This window comes from Gallinula chloropus (genome assembly GCF_964237585.1).
Source record: "Gallinula chloropus genome assembly, chromosome: 13".
Taxonomy (NCBI): domain Eukaryota; kingdom Metazoa; phylum Chordata; class Aves; order Gruiformes; family Rallidae; genus Gallinula; species Gallinula chloropus.
In genome coordinates, this window is record NC_140098.1 from 4,468,759 (window position 1) to 4,484,007 (window position 15,249).

Sequence of the window (15,249 nt, forward strand, 5' to 3'; positions counted from 1 at the left end):
ACTACAACTGCAAGCTCTTAAGCTTTATCATAGATATGTAAGTACTGATTTGGGGAAATATGCTTTAATAACTCTAAGTCACATTGTGAAATGATAAAAGCAAAATAGGAAATTATATTTTATACCATTGCTGTTTACCCCTGAAATGCTCCAGAAAAACCTTTTGAATGCACATTGATATATTCATAATCAACTTGTATCTGCATAGAACAGACTACAAAATGCGATACAGGTTTCTGTATATTGTTTCTGGCCCCTGAGAAGGGAAAGCAAACAAAACCAAGCAAACCACAAACAAACAAAGCAAGCTAAGAAGTGCTGATAACCCTTAGCTGTCACTAATACCTAATATATTGCTGCTACAGAATCCTTATTTACTACACAGCCCATCACCTAGAACCTCATTCATTGCTGTTATTGTTTGGGTACCAGGTACTTGACACACACAAATAAAATGTGGTGCTGGAAGAACTGTGTGTTAGAGAAAGCAAGTAAGCTGAGAGCTGCTATATTGCAATAGAAGATCACCTTGCCTCACATTTACCAATCTTTTCCTGAGGAAAACGTCTTTCAGATGAACTTCCACTTCCTAATTTAGCAATAAAACCTTCCTCTTTTTTTTTTTTTACTCTAGCAGCAGCTTTTCCTGTTTAAAATATTTTGCAATTTTGTTCAGTCTCAGGGCAGGGGGAGGACCCAGGGGGCTATTTTTTCATTTTTATGTATAGAGCTTTTAACCAAAACTGCAATGTTATGGTGGCACAGGACACCATAAGGAATAGGACAGGATACCTTTCTCTGAAGGCGAGAAAATGACTCGTCTTGTGCTTGCTACACTTTAAGATTTGTATGACAGAACTAATCCTGTTTAATAAGCAGACACTCACTTTATGGGAGTCCTGCTTTTACAGTCCTGTTTTTCTCAGAGAACACAATCCAATTTTTATTCACTTACACCCCCAAAATTATTCAAACTTCCACAAACTTTTTCCCACAAAATAATTGGATTCACTTGACTGAACAAATCCCAGGATCACTGACCAGTGCCACTGACAGAAATCAAGATACAAAAAGCTTTTTTTTTATTCTCTTTTCCACAACAGTTGTCAAGAATGAGGGGATCAGAAAGGAAATAATATGATGGGGTTTCTGCTTTGCCACAAGGGCCTGCTGTATTATTTTCCATATAGCCATTAACCTCTGAAGTAATGGATTGACATGTCAACCATTTCATTAGAGCAATACAAGAAGAATGATTCAGTGGTTAACACACAACACTGAAAAGCAATGGGAAAAGGTCCCGTCCCTGCCTGATACATCAACAGTCTGTAAAATTCAGGATTTGATTTGCTCAATGTGAGGCTAAGATCCAGAGAAGTGTTAGCTCACAGTATCCTGCCTGAGACACCTAATCTCTCTCAATCTTTCAGAAATGCTGAGCACCAATAGTTCCTGTGAAAATTACTGCATTTGCAGTTGTCCACCATGCTCATCAACATGCAAACCTAGGCATCCAAATTCTGAGGATTTACTTTGCAAATGGAAAGGCCTCAATCCCTAGGACTTAAAAGTTGCATTTGAAGTGTTTACATGCCTCTCAAAATGATGTAATGTTTCAGTGATGCTAGGTTGCAAAATTGGTGATGGGACCAGAGGCCACTGCTAAGTAATCCACCAATACAGGTAAAAATGCTTCCCTTAAAGAGCTGCTTGGCTCTCAAATGTTCTTAGATTAATACTATTGGGAGGAAGAAGATCATGTTATGAAATAAAAATAACCAAAAGCTCAATACAGTAGACACAGATTCTATCTATTAAATGATACATTGTGCGTTCCAAGGAATATACAGGCAGGCAATGTATATATTTGTATCTCTCTCACACACTGCATACAGTTTACAGGATTGTGCAATAAAAGGGTGTGGGTTTGACTTTCTATTTTTCCTCATAGCATTCTGTGTACAGTTTCACTAATATATTTGGTCTAACCCAAACAACTACACTAGCACAGCACTATCGTTACACTATCGTGTAAAGCACTATTTAGTGTATTTCTTACTGAGATCCCAACTTTAATTCAGTGAGGTCTTAAATACTCTCGTAATACCAACCACTGAATCATTGCCCAGCCTCCAACACAGCAACATGGCACATTACATGGTCAAGCGTGCTCCATTTCTGATGGAGGGCATGGTGGTGCAGGTGGGCAGAGTGGATATAGTTACTGGAAGGTCCTAATGAGATTTCCTTCCAATTTTCCGGGGCACTTAAAAATAACACTGCTGCTTTGAGAACAAACAGCAAGATGAGGTACAGAAGCAGGCAAAGATAGGGGTCTACCAAATACTCAGGATTTGAAAGAAGAGTCACCCTGTCTAGGCTGCTTTGATAGGAGCTCTCCCTTTCCTTACAAGCCTGGACTCTCACTGTTCATTTCTTTAAAGTGGTGACAATGAGAAAGAAATCCTTGTTGGGGTTTAGGGAGGGGGAGGGTGTTCTGGGTTTAACACAAAGACCATTTGTTGCCCATAAAGATATTCAACAACTTATGTATCACTCTTTTTCATCTTTTTCTTCAAAACCAGATGTTACAATTCAGTATGATATGTCAGAATAATAAAAAGGGCTGCTAGTGCAGGGCTAGAGCACCCAGGCACTGCAGCAGCAGAGTAGCTTACTGCTGAAAAGCCTCCATTGAAGTCCAAGAATTTGCTCTCTAATAACCATTTTGTTTTCAAATGGCTGGTCTCCCAGATAGGCACTTTATAGTCCACAATCCCCAAGCCAGTGAGTTTTCTTCCAAAAGTTCGAGTTTCTGACAGCTTATTTCTTCCATCTCTATAGTCTCCTCAGCATTTCAGCTGCTGTGGAAATTGCACCAGGTTGTTACCACACAGAATTATTTCAACTCTCAAGTTCAGAACATGGCAGAATCATAGTCCACATGGATCTTTTTTGACTACAGACTTTACTCACATCCTAATGTGGTACAAGAGAATAATCTGATTGGCAATTCTCAGGCGAGATCTTAGGTGCTTGCCTAACACATCAGATGACTGGCTCCAAAATTTATTAGCACTTATTACTAGTACTTTGCTCCTCACCACTGCCATTGAGCAGTGAATATTATTAGGTGGCATCTCATTTCCAAGAGCACTAAGCATTACACTTAGTCTCACATCTAAGACATACTTGGGATCACAAATGCTAGGTCCTCTTGTTAGTTGCATTTGGAAAGCTCACTCCCAGGTCTTGGAACACACCAAGAGATTGAACCTTGAAGAAGGCACGTCTGAAGAGAGACAACCCCAGGTCACAGTTCTTTATGGAGCACACTGCATGCCAGGCTCCCTGCACCAGGCACTGTAGCAGCCCTTCACAAACACAGGGAATCAGAGCTGCTGTGCAGAACATACAGGGTGTAACCACAGCACATCACAACCATCAGTCCCCAGTTACAGGTACAAGAACAGTGTTGGGTTTTGTGCATGTCATTCCAAGATTCTGAATATACTGAATTAGGTTCAATCCCACATGAGATAAAATGATTTCTAGATCTGAACTTTTATCCAGAAGCATTCAAACTGTCTATTCTGCCTATGGTACACAAGTTCACTGGTCATGCCATGCCACCCAAACATATTTATATGGTTAAATATCTAAGGTATTTTTTATTTTTGCCCCAAAGAAATGAACAGAAATTAAAAAAAATAGAACATTCAAGAATTTTCAGAGAGAAAACAGACCTGTGCACAGTATACATGTGTTCAGGGGCACCAGAGTGACCTTCACTATCTTTGGAGGCAAAGGAGAAACTCAGCTTTTATTCTCAAGTGCCTGCCTCCCTGATTCACGTTACCTTTTCACCCCAATTCACATTCTTGCATGGAGCATGCAAAAAGCAAAGAAACAACCATATACAACTAGGGGCAGTGCCCTGTTTTACAACACAAAGCAGAGGGCTGTAGGCATTCTTCAGAAATTGAAAAGCTAGCAAAAAGGGGTGTGTTGGGGTACATGAATTTTACCTTCGTAATTACCCTGTTATTTAAAGCTAATGAATAATTACTACAGCAACCTTACCGTCATACAGCATACACCTACTCACCCACAGCTTAAGATGAAACCAGAGAATCACATTTGGGGCCACATCCTCCAAATCTCAGTGAGCCTATTGCTTAGTTTGCCAGTATTTTATGACATAAAGTGCCACTTACTGAATCAGATCCTTCATTGGTCTCAAAACAGTTTCAAGTTAATCACACAGATTACTTCGAAGTTCTTGGCAATAAATCTTCCACATTTACATTCACCTACTGATTGTTTAATTAGAATTTCTTTTAGTATTTAAAACTTTTTACATGCTGAACTTTCCTTCAGAGGTGCTGCTGACAAGAAAAAAAACAAAACAAAACCCTTTCATTAGTAGAGCGATCCCCAATAACTGAGAAATCACAAAAGTAAATTCAAGCAAACGGAGTGAGCTGAAACTTTTTGCAACTTCTACAACACTAAAGCTTTGAAAAATTAAGACACTACAGCATCTATATTCTCCTCCACAAATCTTGCAATAGGGCCAGTACTAGAACTAGTTAAAATGGCTCCCCTATAAGTAAACTTTATCTGCATTTACCTTTTAAGAACACATTTTTGCAACTGCTGTGTGCTCCAGTATGAGAATTAGGTATTTTCTAGCATAACAAGCTTGCACAGTGCATATGCACAAAATCACCATTACTGACATCGCATCAGCCTGCACCACCTGCAGCTGGTGATTTCCAAAGTGGTTTTCTTATTTCAGCTGTCCTTCCAGAACCATGCTGGCACAGATGCCATATTCCCTACAAGAAAAGGGCATCGTATAATCCCCATTTTAATGCTGAGAAAGAGCTGAGCAGATTTCCAGTGACCAGAAAGAGAATGAACAGAAAACAGGGTCAGTTCTTGGACTCCATTACTACCATTAGGGCAGTTCCCTTTTACAGCCAGCAACATGTAGATCTAAACTTCCTCAGTTTTATTTCTCTAACAATGCAAAGTATGGGCTAAATGCTCATAAATGTTTGCCATCTTTGGAACCAGAGAACTAAGCAAAATTTGCTTTGGACATTGAACTTACTTGGTTCACAGGCAACCTCAGAAATAAGTGCAGTAGAAGACTAGATATAAATGCATAATGTTAAGCCAAATGCTTGTTGAAACCTGTATTTTCTTAACCTCTATGTTAGGGAGTCTGAGTCCTCCATGATAATCTGAATGTTCATTGCTTTGCTGCTCTGAGGCCCAGGACAGGATCAGCCAGTACCAGCTGGACAGACAGAAGTCTAAACCACTAAGGAAAGACACATGCATGCTCTTTGCAGAATGGATAGCACGAGTTTGATCTGGAAACATTCCTCTAGCTGCCCTCCCTGAACTGTACTCCTTCATAAAGAGCATGAGCTGTATCTGGTCATCACTTTTCAGTTATGCAGACCAAAATAAACTAAAACCCCTATTTGCTGACATGAAGCAAGCAACTAAAAAATTGAGTGAAAGCTTGGGGCCCCAGCCTGGAAATCCCACTCCTTCAAGTGATGCCACTTGTGAAACGCTGAGGATGACAGGCAGATGCTAGCATGGAGACAGGCAAGAAGTCAGCCTAAGCTGAGCAATTTCACATTAGCACAACACCAAGAAGCTGCCAGGTAGGCCCTGGACACTGGTCTAGTCAGGGTTTCTGGGTCACAGAACAGAAATTCATTCTTCTGACCACAGCTAAACACATGTGTCACCAAAAGATACACAGGACGAGCGATCAGGATGCTTTCACCAGGGAGAAAGTTTATCACTCAAAGCTGTTTCACTTTTCAGACAGAAACACAGTAGAATATGTCATCAGAAGGGTGAGTGCTGTTCTGCTCTCAGCCCCCTTATTTTGGCTGCTTTTCCCTCTAGTCCAGATATCCTGCAGATGGGCAATGGGTCCAAGTAAGAACCTGTCACACCACAAGGCTTCTCTGCTGGGTTCTGGTCTATCTCTTCCCGGGGGGGGGGGAGGCGGGGAATAAATAAAAAAAAAACTCGTTGCTGCTCTACAACAGGATATCAGAGCAAGACAAGAAAGGCCCCAAAGGCTCTCCTACTGTGACCATTAGGATGGAAAAAGTTGTGTACCTCTTCACTTTCAATGTAAGTTTATCATGGCTTCAGTCCCTTGAGGGTTTTTTCACCTCCTCTTTTTCCTCTCCTCATCAGGAAGAGGGTGGAAAGAGAATAATACAAGTAAGTCACAAAGTCAACAGAGTCCCTTCCATTGAAGGGATGGAGGAGGAGGAAGGAAGGAAAAGGCAGCCTGGGGACAGAAGGGGCAGTCTGAAAGCTTGTTTGCAGGGGAACAAAGGCAAACTAAACAAGGAGAGTCACAAAACAAACATCACTGACTGTCAAACACCTCTTGGTGTGCTGCCTTGGGAGTAAAGCAGCACTGGTGTTTGCAAGCTTACAACACACAGCTGGCCACCTTATTCCCATTTGCTTTGGGGACTGACACACTTCTGCATGTGTGCTTCTCAGTGCTAGTTGATATATACTATTTCTCCTGAGAGACCCCATGGAGACATGGGAAAAGACTGGCAAACAAAGGCCAAAGAACTGAAACTAGTGACTATGCATCTCAAGCTCCAGTTTTCAATTCACTTACAAGTAAAAATAAAAACAATGAACAGCTGGGTAGGACAAACATTGCTGAATCTTTGCTATTAAATGAAACCAACTCCTTATTTCTGCACCTGCCTTGTAATTGTGACAAGCACAGTAAATGCATATGCATTCCAGTTAATTTTAGTTTTCTGAAACCACGTGAAAGTGAAGAAAAATCTGGATTTGGAATATTACCTGTGTTGAAGCAAAGCTTTACAGCACTTTGAGACAGCCATAGAACTGTTGCTGCATATCAAAACAATGAAAAGACAGCCCAGTGCGTGTTAATGTGGCAGCTTTACAGTACATTACACTCTTAGCTTTTTTATAGATTTATAAGAACTGCATTTCTCAGTTGTTTTACCTACCCACAGGCATCACTGCCATGGATATGTGTCTTTCACCTACTCACTGTATGCAAAATGTTAGATACCAAGTGCCCAGGACCAGACCGATTACTCACAAAACCAAAAAGACCATGAACAGCTACCCTGTGGGGAAGCACTCAGGTTCAAAGCTATTGTTTTCTTCCCTTAAAAATACACTTCTTTTCAGAAATGCAGAAGCTCTGACAAACCACAGAAACAGAGTGAAGCAGCCAGTATTTCCGTTTGATAACATATTCTAGTACAATAGCAATACCAAAAAGGGTGGACATTAGAGCCTGGATGAAGTTTCAGAACACCACAGTTAGTGAAAGGTGCCTGGAACGAGCTTTATATTTGTACAGCTAGCAAATCTATTATTCAATATTCTCAATAGTATATGCTAGATCTCATGGATTAGGAGCTTTTGTGAAGCTTTTGTAACATGCTTTTCCCCAGCTCTATTTCTACCTGTCATTAGTTCTTGTTTCCATGGGAGCTCTCCAGGCATTAGCCTTACAAGTGTCACCTGAATTACTGAGGAACAGGGAATAAAATACCTGCAGGGATTTCACAGCTGTGCCCAGAGGTTTCATCCATTGTATACATTATTTTCAGATGATGCCCAGTTTCCAGACATTTGGTCCACATGGGGCTATCCTGTTGATCTATTGTGTCTTTCAAGAGCCAGTTTCTTGGTCTGTTGGGTTTTTGATTACCTGACTGGAATTCCTATTTATTTCCTAGCAGTGAAGCAGAAAATGCCACATGATTTAATGAGTCTACAGGTAAAAATAATTTCAAATACATACATCCTCAGAGATCAAATGGACTTGCCTCAATTTTAGATCCTGTATGGTTTATTAGGCAGAGAATAATACATGTCACAAAAGACATATAATAAACCAGAAGAACACTATTTAAATGATTTGTGGATGGTTAGTCAGGGACCATTTAAAGCTCTTCTGATAATGGAGAATTATTTAATACACGTCCAGAAACAGACAGAAGTAGATATATAAAAAGACTATTGGGAAGTCATTCACCATCACAAATCCTCAACACCAGACAATTCTTGGGTGCCCCATGAACTGTAAGTTTGGTGGCAGCAGAATTTTAGATGACTGAAAGCTCATTTTTTAAAAAACAACATTTAAGTAGTGTCTATATGAGAAGTTTCAGGAAGAAAAGTGCTACAGCAAATCTGTAATGACTTCAGAATCCTCTCCACACAGGGTAACTAGGAAGCCAACTTCTGACTCACCTGCTCCATCAGAGCCTCAGGCTGTAGTCTCAGAAGCACCTGCTCTTCTAAAAGCCAAAAGAAATTTGGATGACCCAGATAAACGTGTGACAGGGATGGCAGAAGGTAGCATGCCCTGCAATAGGGTAAGCTCTTGAATATTAGACTATACCTAGAGCACAGGCTCCTGCTTGTGCTACTGAAAAAGCAGACACATGAAAAGGAAAAAAGAAAAAAGAAAGAAAAAAAAGAGAGGGGGGATTGGAAACTGTAGCCACAGGTACACAGAGGAATTTTTTTATTTCAGTATGATGCCAGGCTCCAGTGGAGCACTGATCCAGGATTCAGTTTCTGTACATTCAGCTACTTTTTAGGGTGAGAGAAAATGGCAAAGACGGCATGCTGGGTTTTGAGCATGGAGTCCTGGCACTGGTGTGGTCAACAAATATGACCTAAAACTGGAGATGAAAAAGAGTTTCTCAAGCTTCAGTCAAGATAAAAATGCTTTAGGTTACAAAGCCTTAAAGGAAAATGGCTTCACCCATTCCACAATCTACAAAGCCTAAATACTTAACAAAAAAGTGATCTTGCACACTATTCTTTTTTAAATGGGAATAATCTACTTCTCTTATTAGCAAACATAAACAAGCTTTCTACCTCCTACTTTCCCCTTTCTCCCCTCTCATCATCTACCTCTTTGTTACTTAAAAAAAAAGAAAAAAAAAAAAAAAGACTTCTCACTCTTCTGGAAATAAAGCAGACATGACATCAGCAAAGCTGAAATCTATTTCATATTTGTTTGACAAAGGACAGCAGCTCTTATCATGAGTACCTGAAACAATAGAGGCCATGAGCTAGAGTGCTAGGTATGAGGCTTACAGAGAACTTGAACTGACCCCCTGTTCGATGAGTCGCTTTCTGCAAACTTGCCTGGTCAACCTCCATATAACACCACCTACCCCAGAGGGCTCTTGTAGAGCAGCTGTGGTAAAGGCTGTGAGGCATGCTGAGGACAAGGGAATGGATGCCAGCAAGGAACTGCTTTTCTCCCTGTGCACTATGTTCTTCTCCCTTCAAGTTAACAGGATTTGGAGCAAAGCCTTTTGTAATGAACATAACAAAAGACGATGAGTTGGCCTCAAAGCAGTAATAAAAAAAAATTTAAGAACTCTTATAATAAAAAACACATTCATATAACTGGGCTTTATTATTTCCCACAGTTTTATTTTAATATATGACTCAGGGTGTGGAGACGAAGGTGTGATTCAGAATAATAATGGGACTTTAAAAGCTTGTGCCATGGGGCAGGCTAGGCCCTCTGGTTGCTATTTACAGGAAGCCCCTAGTCACACAGAACTTCTACATAAGATGTGCACAAGGCGTGGTGGGTGCACTGGAAGGATCCCACAGGAGATGTGGGCATGAAGATAGAAAATCCTGTGGCTGGAGAGCAGCACAAGCAAAAGCACCTTTAGATGTGAAGTATCGGTGGTACTTAATGTCAGCTACCAAAAAAACCCTAGATACATGTTGGCTGTTAGTCCTTGCAGAGCATTCAACCATGGTCTTTAGACTTTAGGAAGTTGAGCACCCTGAAATCCCTGCACCACACAGCACCACCAGCAATCAGGATGGGAACAAAAGAGATATAGGTAAAGGAGATGTATTCAGCCATGGCAGCACACAGGTATTTACAGCTTTGGCCTTCTGTACACACCTGCAATTACTCCATTGAGAATCACCAGAATTTCAGAAAATTGTGTTTGTTCCCCTTCCTTCAAGAGGTCATCTTAGGAATTGTCAGTGAAGAGAAGCAGATGGTTGTGAATCTGAGTGTACCAAACCTCACAAGGAGGTGCAGCATTCAGGCACAGCCAAGTTAAATAAGATTCTTTTATTTGTCACTGACTTCCCCAAAGCCCCAAATATTTGATCTGAGCTCAATGTGAATGGACAGCTCAGGTAGAAAAACACCAAATTTGTCTGAGCTGTCAGCAGCTCCCCAAGCTATTCCTGAAACACTACAGGACTCGACTCAACAATTTGAGACTTTCCAACTGAAAATATTCCATGTGCCACAGGCTGACTGTGGTTCCAGTTCAAAAAAGTAGTTAAGCATGTTTCATTAAGAGCACTTGCTGAACAATCTGCTGTCCTATAGCTCCACAGCTGATAGAAGGTGTTACTATTATCACTGTTTCCGACACTACACACCATGTAGTGCTGGACTTCTGCATCTCAGTGCTTTACAACTGGCTGCAGTTGGACACTTTGCTCTTTTGAGCAAAATTTCCCAAGAAAATGAGGTTTTGCAGTCATGCTATAGGTCAGTCTGTCTGTCTGTCCACATCTTCCAAGCCTGAAAGGAAGATGAACATGGTTAGGGGGCATGTAAGCACATACAAAAGGTCAAGAAAGGACACGGGGTAAAGTACTGAAAGGAGGCAAAAGGAAGCCCCTGAGTTTAGGGTGAGCTGTGGGACATGAAGTCATCCTGCAGCAGCATTTGTTGTATGGACAAAATTCTACTGGAAGAGAGAGATCAGTGAGATTACGAGCAAAGAATTTGCTCTGGATTCTGGTCCTCCTCTCCATTGAAGACACAGCCTTTCCCCAGCTTACGAATTCCTCCTGAATTTCCTTATTGTGATGTGCAGACAGCAAGTGAATACCAACACCTGGCTTAAACTGCATCCTTCCAAGCAGTTGATGTCTTCACATGAAGGATGATTGGCCAAATGTGCACACACAGAGAAGCCCAGCTGCTTTCCAACATTATCTCCTTCTCTATTGGCAAGTTGCTCCAGAAAGAAGAAACATGCTGCCTTGGAGAATCTTTTGCTTCTGCTTGAATTTGTGCAGGCTGCTCCCTGTTTAGATTGAGAGCCCTCTGCACTCTCAGTAACCCTACAGAGAGGTACAGCCAGAAAATCTCACCGCACCCGCCCACCTCCTGAATTTTGTCAGGCAACACCCAAAGAGCCTAACCCCTTGTCCTTTCCCCTAGAAAGCAGGAGAAAAATCTGATGCTATCATCAAAAGTGTTTGAGAATGACGCACTGCACAGCAAACCCCCTATCCCTGTGATGATACTAACAGAAAGAAAAGCCATCATGTCCCTCTTCTGCTTGAAAAAGCCCACCAATAATAATACAATAAATAAGACTACAAGTCTCCAGGCAGATTGCAATGGGAAGGAAACATCTGTTTTAAAGATAGGCAGTCAAGTCCAGAGAGGTAAGAAGTTTGTCCAAAATGACATTAAGTGCCAGCATCTGAGCATCTTCACTGTTTCCTGGGTTGGGGCACATAGAAGATGTGAGTGTATAGGTTCACTGCCAATCTTACCTATGCATAGCATCCCTGCTTCCATGCAGCTTTTCTTTAAACACAAATTGTTTTGACTGGGAGCCATCCAAAGCTGGCAAATTATAAATGACCACCCAGAACTGAAAGAAAAACACCAATAATGCTGCAGAACTCTTATAGTTCATATAGTTCAAACAGCTCAAGGAAATAAAGTTTGAGTGGTGCTGGTCCAGTGCATTTGTATGGGACAAGACTATCCACATATCCCCCTTCCTCTGCTTTGTGTGTGAGCAAAGCTCAAAAGCAACCCAGCCCTTTCTGTCTGAGTGCACCTGCACCCTGCAGCAACCAGGAAGGAGGGGTGGGCGGATGACCCGGTGTACTTGCGGGAGCCTGTCATCTCTGTCTCAGCAAATTTTGGGGCCTGAGTTTGTCATTAGTGGGGATGCCAAGCCCAGATTTTAACCTCCTTGCAGCTCTGTTTTCCCTGTTTACCAGAGAAAATTATTTAATAAATATTATTCCAGCGGGTTTACAGTGTAGTTTCTGTGAACTCTTTTAATAGGAAAGTACTGGAGGGGATGTGTATGAACTCTAAGAACAATGCAGTTAAAACAAATACCCATTTCTGTCTGTAAGACAGTTCATCTTGCTTATAAATGAGCTCCTGGATAACAGGATAACCTGTTTTATTTACAGTTCACTGTGCAAATTTTCACCAACGCATTAAGTGATGAGCATGATGCCTATTCCAACTTGGTAATTCTTCTCAAAAACAATAAATGCTATAATTTACAGATAAAAGTTATAATTTTCCTCCTATTCCCTGATACCAGAGATGTGGCAGCTTCCTAAAGGAAATGGAAAATAAAATTTTTTATTTTTTTTTTTACTTCAAAGACTGTTAGACAACATGGTGTCCCAAACCAGCTGCTTCCTCATTCTCTGACATACACAGCAAAATAAGGTTCTACAATGGAGTCTCCACCTCAAGCCACTCAGCTTCACAATGTGAAGTACATTGTGTGGCTCCATTGGACACCTTCAAGCACAGCAATCCCATCTGTGCCACACAGGCAGGGAACACACCTTTGAAAAAAAAAAAATGCACTCGCTAGTAGCTGAGACATGAAAGCATCTCATAGCATCCCTTCACTGGAGCAGGTCATGGAAGAACACCTTGTCTCTTCCAGGGAAAGCCAGCAGGTTAACATAATGCTTGTCACCCAGGGCATACAGTTCACAGGCTATTTAGAAAGCTGTTCCTTTCTGTTTCTCAGCTTTTAGTTAACACCTTCCAGCTGAGACCCAGTAACTGGCTGCGTAAGCACTTCTAGTCAGTTCCAGGGCAAAGTCAAACAAGTTGGTTCAAACCACTGCCAAGTGGCTCAGCTAACTTGTTTTATTTTGTCCTGGAAGACTCAGGAGTGCTCACAGGTCAGGAGGAGTTGAGAGGGAGCTCCACAATCCTGTATGAATGGAGTTAGCTGGCATCCTAAGTATCAATCCCTTTGAAGGCAAAGCTGAGATGGGTTAGGTTAAACACCACTGACTTTGCCTTGACATAAGCGATTATCAGGAGGACAGTATTCAAATAGGCAGAAGGCAGCAGTCTGCTCCATCATGGCTCAGTTGTAAGTGTTTGGACTAGCAGACTAGAGATTTCCTGAGGCAGCTGACTTACCCTCTACACACAGAGAGCTGCTTTACCCCTGCATCTCAGGTGTAGCCCCACAGCATACCAACACAACCACACAGCCATACCTGGGCCCCTACATAAGCAGGGGCCAGGCTCCATTCCCCAAACCAATGCAGAAGCCTACAAAGCACTCAGGAAGGGCAGAGCCAGAAGATCCCAACTATGGCCACTTGATGCTATCAAGATTACTCAGTAGGTATGGTTTCAGGCAACTTAATCACAATTCGAAGCAGAATTGCAGAGCTAATGCCATTAGCAGAACTAAGACTGAAAGTCTTTAAAACATACTATACCTTCCTTGTCTGTGGGCTGTGGACCATGGTGATAATGCTTGTGTGAGAACACTTCATCCCTTTATCCAAATTAGAACTGGGCCATACTCAGACTGGGAGTACACAGGACAGAACGATCGCTGGTCCTCTGTTCCTCCTATTTTGATTCTTCATGCATCAGGCACAGATACACCAGTGTGTTGGACAGCCAACAGCAGAACACGTTCCAGCTGCCCTCACAGAGCTGGCTCACACTCTCAATGACATACCATACAAAACTGAGCTTTGCAAATATTCACTGAGGGACTGTTACATTTATTTAACGAGAGCGTGACCTCAAACCCACGTCACCAAGACTTTTACTGCTACAGGAATTCTGGTCTCAAACTTAGATGTCAAACTTTGAGAAACAAGTACTTTCAGTAGCGGCACAGGAGGCGGGTGCGGGCAGTGTCACCTCAAACGCGGAGCTGCAGATCCAGAGTGCCATCTGCTGGGCTGCGCCGAGGGCGGCAGGAGCTCTGGTCTCCGTGTGCGACACGGAACTTGCCTGGGTAGAGAAAGGGGGAGCAATGATGGGAACTAATTTCCCCTAAGCTGGAGCTTCTAACTCTGCTGAACGTGTCATATTCATAGCCAAGATAATTCGAAATAAGAGCCAAGTGATAATTTTCACGTTACTTGTGTAACAGTTGGGTGGGGTTTTGTGGGGTTTTTGTTGTTGGGTTTTTCTAAAGCCCTTTCAAGGTAATTATTCAAAGTGGGGCCCCTGGAATCTACCCAAGGACAAGTATTATTCATTTTGAGTGACCAAACAGAGACTAAGAATTCATAGGTGTACCAAGCTGTGGGCAACTGCAAATGCAGAAGTGGGGAATAAAATTCGGTATTATCTCAGCTGACTAGTGCAATGATATAAAGTCAGGATGGTGATATTCAGCTGAACAAGTGGTACGAGAAAAAAGAAGGGATCTAGCACACAGATGCCAAATGGGGAAGGACAGGGTAGGTAGCTGTGCAGAGGGAAAAGGATCTGGTGGTACTTTTCCTTCTGAAAAGGATGTGAAACAGGCAATGGTGAATTTCAGACTAAAAGCTAGACCACAGCACAACCATGTCACACACACACAGAAGTCCCAAGCTCGGAGAAATGTCACTTCTTAGAAGTGGAACTGAATATTCCAACCCAGTTAGCGGTTGTAATGCATTCGCTTCAATACTATGTCCAACTTAAGACACCATCTTCAGAAATTGAGGGCATTCCTGATGACAGCAATAAGAACAGGGTTTGGAAAGCATGTTCTTCAAGAAAGAGAAAAGAAAAAAGAAGCCAGGGGTGTTTGTTGCAATCTATAAAAGAGGAGACTAAAAGAAGTGTTCTAAACATAGTACAAAAAAAACCAGAAAGGTTCCCAGTCACCACTGAGAAAGAAATGATAAAATTATGTTAATCATAACAAAGAAAATTTATGTTGGTGATTTAAGGACAAGTTGTTACAGTGGTGCAGTGTTGAAACACGACAGTGTTTTCAGAGTGCTGTAAAATATGCATAAAACAAAGAGTTGTTCTGAAATTGGTTGTGCTTTCAGGTCCCTTTCAAACCACTGCATTTCAGTGTATTCTGATAACAAGCCAACTGCCTGAATACTTACCTAAAACTTCATTCTTTCAATAACACT